The sequence below is a fragment of the Sebastes fasciatus genome, chromosome 13, assembly GCF_043250625.1.
Source record: "Sebastes fasciatus isolate fSebFas1 chromosome 13, fSebFas1.pri, whole genome shotgun sequence".
Classification (NCBI taxonomy): domain Eukaryota; kingdom Metazoa; phylum Chordata; class Actinopteri; order Perciformes; family Sebastidae; genus Sebastes; species Sebastes fasciatus.
In genome coordinates, this window is record NC_133807.1 from 27806541 (window position 1) to 27825882 (window position 19342).

Below are 19342 nucleotides of genomic sequence, written 5' to 3' on the forward strand. Positions count from 1 at the left end.
TGGAGCAAGCACATTAACGGCTGCACTTTTGACTCAGCTCACAAGCCTCCCTCTCCTCTCCTCTCTCTCTAACTCATCTGGCCGGCATTCATTTCCTCGCCTGATATGGCGTTAATAAAATATGACCACAAATTCGGAAATGAAATCTCTGTTTACTTATGAGGGTAATGGGCATGCCTAATTGTTTTATTTGGATTCATGTCTATATTCAGCACACATCAATATTTATGCATGCTATAAAAGTATATCAGAGAGAGACGTATTACATTCAAGTGGATGTATAGGCTATTCCTATACCCTCTGAGACCAACAATAAACCCGTTTTTTTTTTTTTAAAGGGTGGTACAGGGGGTCTTTAGGGGGAGATAGCAGGTCAACAGTAGATGTCACATAGAAGTGGTGTACATCATCTGAAAGCTGGGAACCTGAAGATTAATTTGACATGCAGCTCAGCACTGTGTGTCAGGTCCTTCTAGTCACGAATCAGAAATAAATATAAATGAATGGATTCATTAATTATTTAAAATAAATAGTGACAGTGTATAAGGGTTTAGAACATCATGATAGAAGTATATGATGTCCATTCCCATACTCTATTATGTCTCATACATTTTTGCAGCAATTTCTGGGTTGATACCATTTGTTACACAGATTTGGTGCTAAATTTAATCACTATTACCACTCGAGAATTGATAAAAATGATCAATAATCCCTCCAAAATACGACATTAAGACACCAAGGCCTTGAAGAACACCATAGAAAAAGCCATGCTGTGATTTGGCGTCAAAAACTTTTGACATTTGGAGATTTGGAGATTTCTGCAAGAATTGCATTTTTTGGCGATTAGATGGTGAGTACTTCTGTTGTGGAAACTGCTCACAAACCCCCTTATTGCCAATTTACCTAGGAAAGCAATCCGTCCTCTGAATGCTCTAGGTCTCTAGTTTGTGGTTGTAAAGTTTCATGAGGCTGTGATTATCCTAGAGGTCACCACAGGTCATTTTATACAGTCAGGTCAAATAAAAAAAAAAATGGTCTCACTACAATGAAATGGCTACTATGGGGACTAACATCATCACACATGAATATAGTTGAGCACATTGGATCCACAAGAGTCTCAGCTTTACAGTGATACCCAATTTATGTAATTCTAAGACTGTTTAGGGACCCCAGTGTGCAGAAATATTCAAACGCACCATTTTAGAATAGGAGATTTTCATTCACCTATCTTGAGGTCAGAGGTCAAGGGACTCCTTTGAAAATGAACATGCCAGTTTTTCCTCCCAAAAATTTAGCCCAACTTTGGAGCATTATTTAACCTCCCTCCGGACAAGCTAGTATGACATGGTTGGTACCGATGGATTCCTTAGTTTTTCTAGTTTCATATGATACCAGTATCTTCACTCTAGAACTGCTGCAGCCTCTGAAAGACAGTAATGTCGGTCGTCTCAGAGGGTTATATATTAATCAAGGTTATATGTGGGATGTTTTTTCGATACAGTATCTGGTTTAAGGTCACATACACAAAACCACTATTATAAAAGAAACTTGTTTACTGTGTCTTATTCAACGATTATAATGGTAAACAGTTGCGTGCCCTAGACTCATACTAGTCTCGTGATTCTATTATCTCCACAAAATGCCACCTCTACCCCTACACAATCATACTTGGATCATATTAACCCACTTTTCCAAATGCAGAGACACAGTGACAAAGCAAGTCAAATAAATGAACTATCAGCCAGCAGCATCGTGTGTTTATGAAAGTGTATTATCCTGCATTATCTAGTGGGAACAGAGCCTCTGCATGTGTAAATGACCCGTCTAACAGCCTAACGCCAGGGCTCAGACACAGAGCTGTTGAAGAGTTATGAGAGCGGTTCACTGAGCTTGCCAACTTGCCATTTTTTTCAATTGTCCTAATTTAGTGGGTGAAGTGGAAGGATTATAAAAGTGATATAAAAACAGTAATGTGGTCAATATGGTCAAACACATTTCTATATTTTCGAGTTTGGCCAAACATCAAATGGAAAAGTTGCTAATTTGGTCAATTGTCAGCCAGGAAGTTGTTTTCACTCCCTCCACAAACTGGGAATGACTTTTAACCCATACAACTGTTTGTTTTATTCAGTTGGACAATGGAAACAAAATGTTTTCTGTCAAAAATTGGTGGACAAAAAGAAATAAGAGATTTAAGTCCATATAAAATCATGTCACTCGAGCCTTCTTCTGAGGCCTCACATTCTCTACATCAGAAAATCCGTCACCTTGAACCCTGTTCTGGTTTACATTAGGGAAAACATCCAGCTGCCCACTGCTCCTTAAACTGTCTTAACCATTCTTTATTCCCTTTTCTCCTACTGTGGGATGTAAGTATCAGTACCAGTTAAATGAATATACCCTTGTTATTATGGGTCTGCATTGCCTGCAACTTTAACCACCATTTATTTGTATTCATTTAGCTTGGTTTGTGTAAAACAATTATATATGTATATATACTGTATATACAAAAAAATATTTTTTTTCTTTTCCTTATGTCTTCTTTTTTCTTTTGTAAACTAATTTCAATGACATGTTATTACTGTCATTATTTGTTGTTGTCTTTTTGTTTTAGAACACTACACTGTCTCCCTGTCTCTTAGAGAATTGATTTCAGAATACTCCTGCTGGTTTACAAAGCACTAAATGGTTTAGGGCCAAAATACATTTCTGAACTTCTGCTGTGTTATGAACCATCCAGACCTCTCAGGTCATCTGGATCAGGTCTGCTTAGTGTCCCCAGAGTCATAACTAAACATGCAGAAGCAGCGTTCAGTTTTTATGCACCAAATATTTGGAACAAGCTCCCAGAAACCTGCAGGACCGCTACAACTCTGAGTTCTTTTAAATAAAAGCTTAAAACTTTCCTGTTTGCTGCCTTTTATTAAACCAGATAATGATCTTATACTCTTAATCTTATATGTTATTAATTAATTATGTCTTAATGTTCTTTTGCACTTTGTAGCAATGTTCTTGAATGTTTATGTAAAGCACTTTGAATTGCCCTGTTGCTGAAATGTGTCTTGGAAAAACAATAAAATAAAAATAAAAAATATATATAAAATCAGTCATCTTGAGTTTGAGACTAAATTTAGTTTATTCATTTTTTTTAAATTTTGTTTTGTTCGTTTTATTTATTTGTTTATTTTCCTGCCAATCTACTGCTCTCTCCACTGCACACTCAAATCCAGTAGGGGGCAGTAATTCACTTCGAAGCTGGTTTAAGAAGAAGAAGAAGAGTTTGAGACTACAGTTCCCAGAGTCCTTTGATGTAGTCACATGACCCAACAGCACAGGTGTTCTGATATATGATAATTAAGCACAACTAGCTGTACAGTTGATATGACAAATGTGTTAGCAAACAGGTAGCCTACTAGTTTAGCTGCATGTCCAGCAGAACTGGAGCAACATTAGCAACATTATCATCTGGAGAAAGGGAGTCCTGTTTCTGACCACCTGCTGAATGTAAGTCCAAAATATTAACTCTCCTTTTAGCTCTGTTTTTACTCCTGAGTGAAATATCTGTCTCTGTAGCTGGTTGCTAAATTCTCCACTATGTTCAGTTAGCTAGCTTTGTCTATCGTCTGTTTGGTGCTGAGCACAGCTTTTTGTTTAAAACATAGCCGGTGATATATGTTTCCCCCTAACACCAACCCGAGCCCTTTCCGGTGGACCCCATCGGACCTTATTTCGGAAAAAATATGAACGGTAGTCAACGGAGAGATAAATATTTATAAATACATAAATATATGTTTCTCATTTAAAACATAATTTTGCAAGTCAAGAAAGTCTGTTTGTCGTAGTATCATTTAGTTTTGTGTGAAACCGTGTTATGTTTTGTGTTGTGTTCTATGTTTGTTGTGTTATTTTCTATGTTTGTTGTTCTATGTTTGTTGTGTTATTTTCTATGTTTGTTGTTCTATGTTTGTTGTGTTATTTTCTATGTTTGTTGTTCTATGTTTGTTGTGTTATTTTCTATGTTTGTTGTTCTATGTTTGTTGTGTTATTTTCTATGTTTATTGTTCTATGTTTGTTGTGTTATTTTCTATGTTTGTTGTTCTATGTTTGTTGTGTTATTTTCTATGTTTGTTGTTCTATGTTTGTTGTGTTATTTTCTATGTTTGTTGTTCTATGTTTGTTGTGTTATTTTCTATGTTTATTGTTCTATGTTTGTTGTGTAATGTTCTATGTTTGTTGTGTAATGTTCTATGTTTGTTGTGTTATGTTCTGTTTGTTGTGTTATGTTCTATGTTTGTTGTGTTATGTTCTATGTTTGTTGTGTCATGTTCTATGTTTGTTGTGTTATTTTCTATGTTTGTTTTGTTATGTTCTATGTTTGTTGTGTTATGTTCTATGTTTGTTGTGTTATGTTATGTTCTATATTTGTTGTGTTATTTTCTATGTTTGTTGTTCTATGTTTGTTGTATTGTTCTATGTTTGTTGTGTTATGTTCTATGTTTGTTGTGTGTGTGTGTGTTCTATGTTTGTTGTTCTATGTTTGTTGTGTTGTTCTATGTTTGTTGTGTTATGTTCTATGTTTGTTGTGTAATGTTCTATGTTTGTTGTGTTATGTTCTATGTTTGTTGTGTGTGTGTGTTCTATGTTTGTGACTATGTTTTTGTATTTCTGTGTTTGCACCTTGGTCCGCGATAACGACATTTTGTTTTAGCCGTATACTTTGTGTGTGGAAAAAAAAGACAATAAAGTTGAACTTGACTTGAAACCGCCCGGTGAACCACATCTCTCCTCTCGCACAATATACGTCACCAACACTAGCTAGCCAACTAACTTAGCTATATACCACGCACAAATTAAACGTTATATTACCTGATGTGTTTTATCCAGCGACTCCTGGTCTTTTTATCATCCGGGAAGAGAAAGAACGTGCGAGACTCGTTGCTCATGTGAGTTCATCCCATTAGGAAACACACAGGCGTCATAGCGTCAGCGAGAGAGACGTCACTTACGCGACTTTTGGGTGTGTAGTCTTTCTAATTACGTTTTTTTCACAGTCTTATATTTCAACAGATTTACAACAAACTGTAACTTTCTTGACTTGCAAATTATGTTTTAAATTACATATACAAAACATCTTATGTGTGATTCGTTGTGCAATTAATTCATTTTCTTGTCTTTGATTACTGTACATATTTTTTCCGAAATAAGGTCCCATGGGGTCCAACACTATTCTACGGGGGAACATACTTCAACATAACATCTGGTCATTTGCCATTGGAAGGATAATAATGTCACTTTTTTTAAAAGCCAATATCCTGTAAACTAGAAAACTATTAGGTCTATCCAAACCACTTTAGATAGGACTACATAAATAATGTGTTATCAATATTTGTAATGGGGTCTGCTGTCACTTTGTACCTTGTTGAGGGCTTCAGTGGTTTTATTTCCCCCATTAACCAGCCTTTTAAATTAATTGCAGTTAACTTTGATTGTCTTTTGGAATACAACTTTCCACATGTTGCTAAGGTAAAAGCAATGTGCAAACAAGATGGGTTGCCAGGTTCCACAGTGGCTCATTGTGGAGGCAGTTTGGTAGGATAAGAGTTTAATGAGGTGTCATCTGTCATTGCTGACATCATTTACAGAGCCCAGGAAATGAATGGATAGCCTATAACATTTATGTTTGGCAAGTGCAGCTGGATTATAAAGAGCTAAACTGTGCGTCAGAGTGTGTTTGGGATTTCTCCGTTGCAATGTGCTGACTGAATAACATCATATCTTCATTCTGTCTCGGTTGTTTTTGCAAATTACGCCATGGAAATTAATCATTTTCAGCCTTTATGCATCCTAAATTGGTACTTTACTCAAATAAAACAGCATTAATGCTCATTCATGAGATATAAATACGTTTGTTTTTGAGTTGAGGATTCAAGCAATGAGGTAAAAAAAGACAGTTTGTTGATGTATTTATCTGAGTTTAGTGTAATGTGTTCTTCTGAACACTCGGTGGAGCAACAGATACCAGGATTAAAAAAAACAAGAATTGATTTGAAGTGCTGCAGTGCCATCTTGTGGTGAACTCCTTCATGTGTATCCACAGTCGGCCCTTCAGGCCTTTTGAATGACACGACTCCTCTTTATGGAAATACATTAATCATATATATTATACGACATACCATATCCATAAGTACATATCTTTTTTTTTGTCAAGTGTTAAGCCATACATTTACAGTAAAAGCGATTTGCAGCTTTGCTTCCTATGTTTCAGAGGGGTCATGTTACTCAGCTGTGGCTGGTTTCTGTGGTAACCGGGGGGAGAACAGGTGGCCTCTTCTTTGGGGGGGAAATCTCCAGCTTCCTTTAACCACCTGTGGCTCTTATATTTTCCAGGAGAAAGTGAAGATGACACACACATTCCCCCACTTTGACCTCTAAGTCGATCATTTCTTCTGTTTGTTTCCACTTTCACCCTTCCAAGAGAGAGGAAGTGTGTGAGCGGGAGGTGGGAGAGATACACTTGGGTGTTGTGTGTTTAGCTGTTACAAGGAGGCCCTGCTTCTACTTCCTTATATTGCTCTAGTGAATGGGTTGAGTGGGTTGGGAATGAAGCAAGTCTAGTTTTAGTATGTTTTAGATCATTGTTGAATGGATGTTTGAATTATTTTAGGTGGAAGAGTTTGAAAAATATTGTTTCGGGATAATAAAAAGTTAAAAGGCTGAACAAGGAGAGCTTTGGAGGGGATTGTACTTGAGATTATGTTGCCAGTCGTGACATGGAGGTTGCTGCGAGGAAAGTGGTTGAGCCTCAGCTGTTGTTATGAACCGAGAAGGACCTGACGGACCGGACTGCTTTGCATCTGTTGGTCGACAGATGCAAAGCTATTACTGTGCTGTAGCAGTTGTCCTGTGTTTTGCAACCGAGTGTTGTTATAGTTGAAGGTGCAGAGCTCACAATGAGAGTGAGGGCAGAGACGTGTGTCCATGCATACTGCATGCACATGTAGGGGAGACACCCGGGTGAATAACATTTTTAACTAATAGATATCCCCATGACACTTCCAGTTGATTAATTACATTAAGGCAATTCTTTTTTTATATTACAAGTTCTCTGAAATCTTATGTTTAAATATGCAAATGAGGCATTATCTTATTAAAAATGTGCACATTTGCATACATTTTCAGAACAGAAATCTGAATATTGGATAAAGCCAGGTTCAAAATACTAGTTTCATTTTATCGACATATTAGAGTCAAAGGGTTTTACAGAGGGGATTTTGGATATCTCTTTTTATCAGGTCATAAATCACAAAATACTGTCAACAGCAATAAAAATTAAAAATTTTGCAATGCTTTTTAATGTTCAATAAAACAGGCTATGAATGATGTATGAACAAACCTCTCAGTAAAAACCTTCAGAATATAGATAGCAACGGCCTTTGAAGATATGTGTTGTAAAATTCCATTCATTTTGCAAGACAGGTGAATAGGGTAAAAATTAACTAGCAGATATCACCATGAAACTTCACCAGTTGATTTCTTACATTAAGAAAAAAAAAATTCTATTACAAGTTTCTGAAATTGTACGTATAAAAATGTAAATGAGGCATGATCTAATGCTAACTTTTGGTGAATTTAGGAGAAATCTTCAGATGCAAATAGACAAAGTAGTAAAATAAACACCTAAATGTGTATTTTGGATGTTTTCTCTCCACTAGTCTGAAAGAAGACATGTTATGGAGGTAAAATAGCCCAAAATCTCAAAACTGACCAGTGCATGAAAAACAATTTTGTTGTCTAGGGTGTCTCGCCATACGTAAAGACAAACAACAGAGAAAGAGACCGCCTTTAAGCTGAATATTTCTTTTTGTGTCTAAAGAGTATATGCAGCAAATAAAACAGCAGAATAATGATGCAAGTTCACTGAAATCTGATTAGTATTGCTAAGCTAAATGTATTAAGATGTTTTATTACACAGGCATGTGACCTGCATGCACCTTCCCATCCTCTCGGATGCTATTTGATGTTATTACATGACCGCGGGTTATATTTTGACAGGGACGCCCGAGATGAACTGTAGCTCAAAAGTTTAGGGGAAACCCCCTCAATCTTCCTGCCAGAACGCGGCTTGTTTTGCCAGTCAAATCAGCTGCCCTGGAGATATTTCAGAGGAGAACTGGGGACAAGAGAGAGAGAGGAGAGGAAGGCGGGAGAGAAATTGGGATTAAAAGCAAGCGATACCTTAGTGCGGTGGTGCCAACCTGCCTTGTGATGAAGGATCATGAGTGATGTTTGGAAAGTCCCTGCAGGGCAAAAAACCTGCGAGACCAAAGGCGCTCCTTCTTTACCTCCCTGAGGAAATCAACATCTCATTTTGATGATGATTTTGATACATTCATTAAGTTATTTTTTCATCTTGTGATGGGGAAGTCCTCTGGGCGGAGAGGGCTTCGGGATGCAGAGGGAGTCTAGAATTATGGCCGATTTGAAAGCTTTTCTGGACCGGGTTCAAGAAGTGCTGACGAAGCAAGACTAAACATCGCAAACCGCAGTTGAAAGATTTGCACATGTGCTGGTGGCTGCCCCTGCACTCCTGCCACCCCGGGATTAGCCCCATCCTGGGAGAGCAGCTACATTTACATGTGTGCACGCAGGCATGTACACACACACACACACACACACTCCACACTCACTCACGCTTTACATGCATTATGCACCCTATAATTGGGGAGGAGGAAGGAAAGCAAAGCTGAGAAAGAGAGGGAAGTGTCAAGAATGATGGGAAAATGAGAAATAAGAAACACAGAATTCCTGAGTAACCACGACCAGCAGCATAAATAAAGTCCGCTACCCCGCTGCAGTGGAATGAAGTGTGCAGGGCTGAGAATTCAGCGGCAAGTTGGTCTCTTTTTGGACATGTAACAAAACAATAAAACACAATATATGCTCATTTTAAAAAACAAAACAAAGGATTGTGCCGGTGAGAATAAAATCCCAAATGGGTTTATGAAAGCATCTAACCAAAAAGAAATAAAACTGCAATTACCGCCTCGCAGTTGTATGCCTCCGCAAACCAGTCAAGTTGCATTTTACATCCACGTCTGTCCAAAATGTCATCACTTCATCATTTTATCCTGTTAGACATTTGTGTGAAATTGTCATAATTAACACATGAATTCTTGATTTATGACCAAAGACGAGTTTTGTGAGGTCATAGTGACCTTGACCTCTGACTTTCAAAATGTAATGGACGTTTGTGCCAAATTTGAAGAAATGCCCTGAGGGTGTTCCTGAGATATCGCATTCATGAGAATTGGACGGATGTGAGGTCACAGTGACCTTGACCTTTGACCTTTGACTACCAAAATCGAATCAGTTCATCAATGAGTCCAAGGCTAAATTCCAATTTGCATACTTTTTCTTTTTACTGTTAGTACATACAGTACTGCAGCTGCCCTTACAGAGTACGTACTGTTGCATGCAGCATGCATACAATTGGGACATACTACTTCGTCATAACATTGCCCCTTGAACTTTAACCCTCTTGCTCATATATCCGCTGCGCAGAGGATTGTGGGTCAGAATAACCAGAAAAGCATGCTGGCTCGCATACTGCAAAAAACGACAGAATGTGGTAGTACATCCTGGTATTTTTGGCATACTGCATTTGACTATGTATTTCAACATACTAGGGCTTCGTCCGAAATCGCATACTATGCACTACATATTCAATATGTGTACTATCGAATGAACAGTAGTATGTATCTTTTCAGACGCACTGAGCAGTAATTTATGTCGTCACTTCCTGAGAGCCTCCTTGCCTTGTAACCATGGTAACCCGTGCCAACCTCATGTGACCAAAACAAAGGATTGTGAGAATCAAAGTCTGAATTATTTAAAAATATATATTACGCCCAGCAAAGTGAAATCTTATACTTACAGAGCTGTCCGTCAACGTCCGTTATGAACGTTGTCGTCACTACCGCATTACATTGTGGGATATTTATCCCACCTTAGTGTCCAGCGTTGCATACTGTAATATTTCACCGGAAATAGTATGCAATTCACGTACTAGTGGTTTCATACTAAGGTTTCGGACATACTAAAATATCTCACATACTGTTTTAACATACTAAATAGCATGTTAGTATGGAATTTCAGACGCAACCTAAATCTGTTTCTGGCATACTAAATAGTATAGTAGTTGTTTAGGTATTGGAACGCACAGAAAGAAGATGTTTATGCCAAATTGCGAAGAAATTTAGATTACCTACCCTAGATTGTAAATACATACCAGCCATGCTTCACACTGCTTCTCCCAAGAACCTTTCTCAGGGCTGATATTTTGACTGGTCATAGCAAGAAGTACTGATGATAATAACATAAATGATGGCTTCATTTTAACTCTTGCCATTAATAACAATACATGCAGCTAGTTTAACCGTTCACACCACCGCACCTGCCCGTGAGACTGGAAAGTACCCAGCCTCACTTTTTAGAGTATGATTAATCCTTATTTCTTCTGCTTAAAAAAAACAATGCAGTTAACCTGAGTGCTGATGTCATTGCTTTATCCAGAAGTGCCTCTAAATTATTTGCCCGCTCCAGTGATTTCATCCGTTATATTATTGTGTATTTCTGACCTCCAGTAACCTCCACCAGTTAGCCGGCCCATCTGCTTGCCCTGCGCCGCCTCCCATCTCCCTCCCCTGCAGCAGCGAGAGCACCTCTTCTCAGGGATATCACACCGCAAAGCTGTTTTATTAAAAAAAAAGCCGTCCCCAAACTACAGATCACTTTTCACATTCGATCATATAATCCCAGCACACCACCCTACCCCACTTTAACACTGCCAGAAAGTGAAATGCTACCTGGCTAGCTGTGTGTGTGTGTATTTCCTATGCATACCTTTTGTACAATATTTTTAATGTAGCAGAATAGAAACAGATAATGATAGCTTCTCTAACTCCATACAAAGAGATCAAATTAGCACATAAACACTGCAAAAACAAACTTTCTCTCTTGTCAGATTGTTAAAAACAATGTAGGAATAGCTGGAGTTCTAGTTGTCAGATGATGTTTGAAACACGAGTATGAAATCAATTTCTGTAGCAACATATATTCTCTCTTGTTCAGTGGAAAGCTTTACAATTTCCCTCACAGCCCACTCCTCCTCCACGAAACCATAAAAAAGCAGTACCAGGGGCAGCACTAGCAGCAGGCCTCCTGCCTATAAGGGGTCAAAGTTCAAGCTCATTAGCTGCTACAGTGAATAGTTTGTCTTTCTGGCACAAGCGAGAGTTCACCACGTCACCCCTTCCTCTAGCACCAGCAGCTTCTCTCTGCCCTCCTCTCTCATGTGTTTGTCTCAGACCTTTAAAATTGGACACTGCCATTACTTCATATACCACGTGACATCATAGCTCCGTCACCAAGACCAGTGGTGATTTTTCAGTTGTTTTTTTTCTCCTTTTACTGAAGAGTGATGAAGCTAGCCGGGTTGCAACATGTGACTGGAAGTGGGTTGTTGACGACTTGGACGGGCGTTGGATGCCTGCTTTTGATTCTTGGCTGAGGAACTGAGGAGAGACTTTTATCTGTGGTCATGAGGGAATTTAAGCATCCAGCATGTAACACACCACACGTGAGATTTGAATTGTTTTATTGAATCTTTTTTTTTATTTATGAATACACAACCAGTGAGCTGTTTAATGACTATTGAAGAAGGCAGACATTTGATCTCAGGTTTTTTGTTGATTTTGAATCCGAACCAGGCCGTTTTCGTTCTGGGGTTCTGGCTGTGGGCGTCCTCACTGAGTGCTATTAGCATAATGCTTATTCCTGGCCTTCCTGAAAAGTCAACACAGTGCTGTCAAACATCGTTGTTGCTTCTCTATGAAATATTGTGAATATAATTGTCCCTGAACACTCGCTGTTGTCAAGTTGATTCTCGATGTGGGAAAAAATAATGGAGCCGGACCAAGCCAAACATTACCTTAAGGAGTACGGGGTAGAGAAACCACAGACTGTAGTCTTACTGCAGTCTCTGACTGTTTTGCGGTCACGGTTGACCCTCCCTGACACAAACTCCTCCTCCTTTGACCATTTACCTACACTGAGTCATCCCTTCCATCTTGCGTGAGTCACATCGCAGAGCACCAAGTTTGGCGTTGCGCGCTGGGAACAAGCCTGACAGCCGTAAAGTTTGTGTATCTTTTCACCATCTTAATATCTTGCCCTCAACACGCTGCTCTCATTTCCATTCATTCAAATCATCATCAGCCTCAGCTGGTCCAAATATAACTCGCCGCACCAATTTGCATCGAGCGGCGTTTAGCTGCTGCAGTCAAATGAAACAGCGGTGACAGTTATCCAACGTCCCAAAAGCCACAGTTCAGGGCCTGTGTGTCCCCTCCTCTCTCCAAGTCTGTGAGAGCAAGCGACGGTCAGGGACCCAATGTCGGGCTGGAGGCGCCAGAGCATTGTGCAGCGGGTGACCTCTGCAACCACGCTGAGGTTTGTTGCTCTCACCATAGCTCAGCTGTGATGAACTCAGCAGACCACTAAAAGGATAAGGCTTCCTCTCACTGCTCGGTCCCAGCTCCCCAGCCTCGCTGAGGCCGCAGCCAAGGGGGTCTAGCTGTCGCAGGAGAAGAGTAAGAGGGTGAAAGCAAGTGTCACGGATGCTTCACCTCTTATTTGTGTTTGTTGCGGTATACTGTTGAGATTGACTGGATGCAGCTGATCAAGTTCGTCGCTTTGAAGTTGAGTCTAAAATGTTGATCGTAAAGGCCCAGACACAGCAAGCCAACATCAAAGAACCAGCAGCGATGAAGGCCGACTATTATCTCGCGTCCCATCGCCTTTGTCTTTGCCGACAAGTTGCATTTGAACACACCGCAAAGACTACAGCCGATAACCAGCTAGTACGTATGTCCTGCACCTTGCGTGAGATGAAATAACTCTCAGCAGGCAGTGGTAGTCTGTATTCATCTTTAGAGGAAAACCGGAAAGACCGCAGATATACAAGCCGTTGTTATGATACATGCATGAAATAAAGGGGCGTTTGCCGACCATTTTCACCACTTAGCTTCATCTAGCATCTAGATGACCATTTCGTTGTGAAAATATCTGTGTATTGGAATGTGGAATGTGTGTTTTTCCTCTTGACTTTACTTGTTGGTTTGCTCTCCTCACTTCCGTTTCTCTTCTCGTGCATTGATTTGTTTAAGCTGAACCGCCAAGCAGAGCGATGTCTCTCACCGACCGACTTTCTGCCGATTCAACATGATGAATCGGCCGAAAAACCTCCAATACGGGCAGACCAAAGCCGAAAAAATGAGGCCGACAGACGCTCTCACCGACGGCCAACCGTCGGCTTGGTGTGTCAGGGCCTTTAGAGGAAATAGCAGGGAGGAGGTAAGCAGGTTCGTATCTGTTTGATGCTACACATTTGTAGTTTTTGGGAAGTGGTAACGACCGCTTGAATTCAGCTCAGGCTTTATATTCTTTGCAGTTGTGTAAATGCAAAAAAGAAAAAAAAGAGTGAAATGAAGAAAAAAACAAGTGAATGAATTCTTTAAAGATTTCTAAATGCTGTAACACATTTCACTACAACTGCAAAGTGAGAAACCTGTTAGGAGATCATTGTCTGTTAATACAGCGTGTGGCTCATTTCAAAGCCAAAGTAGGAAGCAGGAGTGTTTCACAGTGTCTGGACTGTGATAAGGTGAGAGGGGGTTGTGTAAATGCCCCCTTCGGCCACTTGCTTTGTAGGCCCACAAACACACACACACACAACACACCTCTCCTGCTGGCCCCATATTGTTTTATTCTTTGACAATAGATTCAGTTACATAATGAACCCCATCCATATCAAAGGCTGGACCAGGGATAGACTGGCGTTGCTCCAAGCCCCCTCAGAACGGGCCAAAACCACATGGGAGAACAAACTCTTCCCTATTTTGTTCCCCTGCTCTTTGTCACACCACAAAAGATATCAAGTGTGAGAGGATGGACATGTGTTGCTGATCATATGCGTATTAAACAAATATTGCAATGGTCACCTAATATGTTGCGGTGTACTGTCCGTTTTAGCGCGGCCCAGAAACCAGAGAAAGTGTGGCATCCCAGACATGGGTTTCCAAATGCATTCCTCATGGTACTACGGTATATAGGCTTGTGAGAACTCAGCCAGTGAGTATAGAAGATCCAACCGCAGGGCTTGTGGGGTATATACGCTCTAGCAGGGTAAATGGGTTTTGATGGGCTCTGCTGTTTTTTCTTTTTGTTTTTTTTGTCTGAATCGCCATGTTGCGCTGGGCGACGAGATTTGGTGCTCCCACAGAGTGCGCTCACACGGCGGCTCTGCCAACACTGAGCTACATTTAAAACTCTGGTCCTGCTGTCCCCGCTGCACTTTCTGCCAAGCGGCTCCGCAAACAAGAGAAATAAGGGAGATCTTTTTTCTTTCTACCTGACACTTTCCAGCCTTCTGTGCATTTCCTCCTCATCCTCTTCCCTTTTCCTCTCTCTTCATCACATTCTGTCGACTTCTTTTCCCTCTCCTCTCTCGCTTTGTCTCTACCTCTCTACTACCTCTGTGCATCAGTAGCATGAAAAAATTTGTGGCAAATGTTCCTCCCACACTCCACATTCCTGGGTCTTACAGGATCCCACATGCTGGTGGCTCAGTCTCTCTCTCCCTCCCTCTGTGTCATCGGTGACAGAGGAGTGCAACTTGTGTGGGTGCTGGGGGCTTGAGGGCAGGCTAACAATGTGAGTGGGTAATAGTAATATGCTAATTCATCATTCTTAATGGCCAAAAGTGAGATTTCCTCATGGACATAACAAATGTGAATTGATTCTGGGTCTCAATAACTCTCAAGTCTCCACTTATGTCGCTTTACATTACTGTAAGATATAAATAATGGCCACGTTACAGTAAGATTCTTGATGGCTTCTTATTTACGAGCAGCAGATTTTCACATACACGGTGTCTTTTTAAAAAAAGCTCTACTTCTTTGCATTTTAAATTCCAAAGGGGACAAAGAAATATTATGTTAACGCCTGTCAATCATCAAATGTCTTCCCAGTGTGACTAAAACAGGACAGTAAAGTCGCTCTGTGACGAGCAGAGAGACAGGAAGTGTGAAGGCAAAAAGGTTGCGATGAGACAACTTGAAGTAAAGATGGAGAAAGTACATGACGATGGAAGCGTGCCACAGTTCAACAAAAGCAGAAAGCTGTGACAATGAAAACACAGCCATAGTTACTAATCAACAAGTCTTAAAGCTGTGGAAAGAAGATGAGCAGCTATGCTGCCACCCCATTCACAAACGAGATGTGCCAAGAAAAAGTGAAAAGGAGAGAACAAATGAAAAAAAAAGATAGTGAAAGACTGTGGACAACTGTTCAGAGAACAGAACATGACCAGATGTCAAATTGTTGCTGTATTTTTTGCAATTTTCTTTATTTCTTTTCTGCCATTTAAAAAAAATAAATTAGCAACACTCCACCTGTGGTGGCTGTTTGTTTCAACACCATCACTATCACCATTTGACAGCGCTGATAAACCCCACTTTTGGTAAAATAATATTTATTTATTTGTTATACTTTTTTGAGTGTGGTTTTTTTACCAAATGTGAAATTTATAATGAGCACCAGAAAGTTTCATTAATCAGAGAACTAGTAAAAGTAAACTGGCACTGTGTGACTTTCCGTGGTGCAGTAATCCCTCCCCATCTGGCACTCGGAGCAGGTTGAAACAGACACTGAGAATTATTTGCAATAGTTTTAGACCCAGGTCTGATTATCTTTTCAGTAAACAACCGTAATCAGTCGCTCCACTGGGACAGATTTACTTCAAATGGAATTTGTTTTCCATGCCTGATTGAAGCACCAGATTTTAGATTTTCTGATTACAAAAGTTTTCAAAGAGCTTTATTTATTGATCCCTGTTGCTTTACCAAGAAATATTACAATCCTTAAAGTACAGACAAACTGCAATTTTATAGACTGTTAAACCAAAACCGTTATGGTTTGGACTTCCTCAGGCTCTCTTTTCTTCTCAGACGTTTTACTTTCCGTTTTAGTTAAACTGATTGAAGTTAGCGTCAGGTCCTGGTTGATGTGAGTATTGCTGGCTAAGGTCACCTCGGACAAGCCAGCATCAATTTAGTGGCATTCTGAGAGCGTTTGAGAGTGTTGGCACCATGCTTCCCTCCCTTCTTTCTCTGTGCGGGCCCATCCGTGAGGAGCTGGGGCAGTCAGTGTTGGTTCTGTCTGCCACCCTGTTTTGCTTGGCCTGGTCACGACAGCAAACACAGGAGACACCAATAATAAAGTCCTTTTATTTAGTAAGAAGAACAAGGAGGCGAAGCAAAACAAGCCTCAGGAAGTCATTTAGTTGGGCGGAGCGGCTAGAGTTTAGTTGAGCGTGTTTGCTTTGGAAGCAGCGTGAGATACTGAAGCAAACAAGTGACCCAGACGGCTTTTTTATAGGAATCTACTGTAGGCCATTTTGACTTGATGTATATGTTGTTAAAGTTTCGGATACAAACCTCTAATGAGGAGTACACACTACACGAGAATCAAGCCGGTTTGGGCCCGATTCCCATCTCCCGACAATCGTCAGCGAATCCCTGATATTTTGATGGTTCTAAAGATTATCTTTCCAGATATTCTTGTCGTGTGAGCTACGTTAAGAGTGCTTTTTACATCCCTGATTGTCTCGGAAGTCTATCCTGGCCTCTCTGATGTTCAATATTTATGATTAGATAACCTGTTGTGCGGCCGTGGCTAATGCATGAGCTAATGCAAAACGTGAAGCATAAAGTAGTAGTAAGATGGACTCAGAAATGGAGGGCCAACTTGTTGATTTGTGGCAACAACAAAAGTGTTAATTTAACGTGTCACCATGACTTCATCCATTATTTAAATTTTTTCTTTGTGAATTTTCAGTACAAAGTAGTGCAAAACATTGCTAATTCTTCGTGCCCGTCGTCCGTCATGTTTGTTCACGTTTGATCATGAGAAACTTTGCGAGATTTCCGTTTTTTTAGTCGGGACTCTTGTTGTGCATGGATGGAATCTGTGTGGTGCTGTTTTGGCCAATTTGTTGCTCACCACACACTAAAGGGACAAAACTGTTGAATTTAAAATAACATGTCGTTATGTGTCTCTCACATTTTTAAAATGTTTTAGTGTGGGCCAGCCTTTAGTCACAACTAGGTAAAACTATGCAGACCATTTCTTAGTTCAAAAGTGTTTAAGGTATCACCCAAACGTATGAGAATGATGAATACATTTCAGTTGCGGTGGAAACAACATATCTTCAATAGTTCTAATATAACTAATTTGATCATTTGCTAACATATGTTCTTCTTTTTATAGACCAAATAAAATGCCGTCGATGATGAGACATTAGCCGTAACGTCTCAGAGAGACTCGATGCATCAAGTGGACTCGGGCTGGGCAGATTCAGTGGCAAAGCAATAACCATGCTTTATGTCCACTTCATTTCCCTTGCAAATCAGCCTCGCATTCTCCGAGTTTTCACAGTTCCCAGCTCTCCCTCCTCTTCCCCGAAACATGCCCCGAGTCAGCCAGGCTCATTAAACAGGATGAGACTATTACCGGGCGAGTTATCCCGCTCCTAACAATGGGATGTGGTCAGGTGGTGGAAGCACCAGTCTCACTGGGTTCATCTCGCTTTCCCCCCCTCACGTCCTCCGGGTCCAAGACCGCGACTCCCACTACGGCCAATAACGCCCTTCCTCCGTAAACAATAACTGTGACAGCTGGAATGTGGCGCGGCCTCAGTGCGGCAGTGTTAAAATTACTGTAAATTATATTTCATTTCCAATTTCTGCATATACATGTGAGTGGGAGAGTTGTGCGTGTGAAAGCGTCTACTGTACGTCGCACTCCGATGTGAGTTTATGCCTATAAATGTACAGCTCTTCTTCTTGCAACCGCAGTGTAAAAATGTTCATTCATTCATTCCTTCATTCAGCATACTGTGCTGATGTAACTCAGTGAAGTCCAGTTCATTTCTTTTTTTTTTTTTAAATCTATTTACAGTAGGGCTTTCAAGAGGCCCAATCAGAAACTGTGGACATGTTCCAGGGAAACAGGACCCAAGCACCCTGAAGAGCCTTTTTGCCTCACTTTTATTCACTCCTGTTCTTTCTCAAGAGTTCCTCCTGAAAGTATTTGGCAAACACTGGTGAAAAAAAAAAAAAAAAAAAAGACTTTGAGGGAAGAAAAACAACAAGTCGTTCTTGAGCCACCCACACCCCATCTGCTGTGGTATTATCTTCTTTTATTATCTACAGATTATGTGCGCTGATATGATTTCTACAGTTTGGTCTGGTGGTCATTGTGGTTGTTCTTGTTGTTTTTTTGTTGTTTGTTGAGCGCAGTGATATGAGACAGCGAGAGGGGGGGTGGGATCCTCCCCCATGTGCATCTAATCGTCCATTCAACACCCTCTTAATGGCTTGTCAGTTCCCCTTGCCCTTCCATTTTCTGTCCAATTAATTCCTTTCTAGCTCTCCGGATAAAGGGACACAATGGGACCCCTCCACAGCATAATGAATCATTAAAATTCAGCAGCGCGGCCCTGGCACTTGGCTTCTTCCCTGGGCTGGTTAGGGACGGCTGCTTGGCATGCATGCCAGGGCCAACTTGAGCATTCTACCCGCTGGACCAGAGGACACGGGGATCTCTCCTCATTCCTCTCTCGTCGGCGGTGTTAACGAATAAATCTGAACTTAATATTTTATGTAGATGCGTCTATAGTCACGTATAAAGTGTCGACTCAAGGCCCTGTAAGGTCAGAAGGTTATGAGGGTGGCATTAAGCTGGTACATGTGTCAGTTTTATTTTCAACACCTGTATGTTTTTTTTTTAAAAGTGACGGAGCTCTACAGCAAAAGAATACTTGTATTTTGCATTTTGCAAAAGTCGTGCACCTGATTTTCAGCAGCATCCAATTAAATTGACTGTGAAGGTTTAATTACTGTCACTTTGGAAAACTGAGAATAATTCCCTAAAGATCTCACTGGTCACAGCTGTAGCTCACAGTACAGATGTTAGACAAGCTGGTATCCAGCGCAAAGGCAAAGCCATAAACATGCTCACTTCAGTGCATTTAACTCTTTATTTTTCACAAATTGTTTCCAAATATATTTAAGAACAAATATGATAAGGCTGCCCCCCTCTTAGTCGACTAATCGGTTGTTTTGGTCTAACATTTGTAGTAGTTTTTAATGCTTTTTTTCATGCAGAATGATGAGCACATCTCTGGTAAACAGATTTAAAGTGGTGCTTTTGTGTAGTATTC

At 40.4% G+C, this 19342-nt stretch overlaps 1 long non-coding RNA gene across 1 annotated transcript in view; it reads left to right on the top strand.

Moving 5' to 3' along the window:
* The first annotated feature begins 3326 nt into the window (after window positions 1-3326).
* LOC141781105 (uncharacterized) overlaps window positions 3327-19342 on the top strand; it is a 73996-nt gene continuing 57980 nt past the window's right edge. The window contains exon 1 of the long non-coding RNA XR_012596775.1: window positions 3327-3504. This is a non-coding gene — a long non-coding RNA (uncharacterized LOC141781105). The remainder of the gene's footprint in view (window positions 3505-19342) is intronic.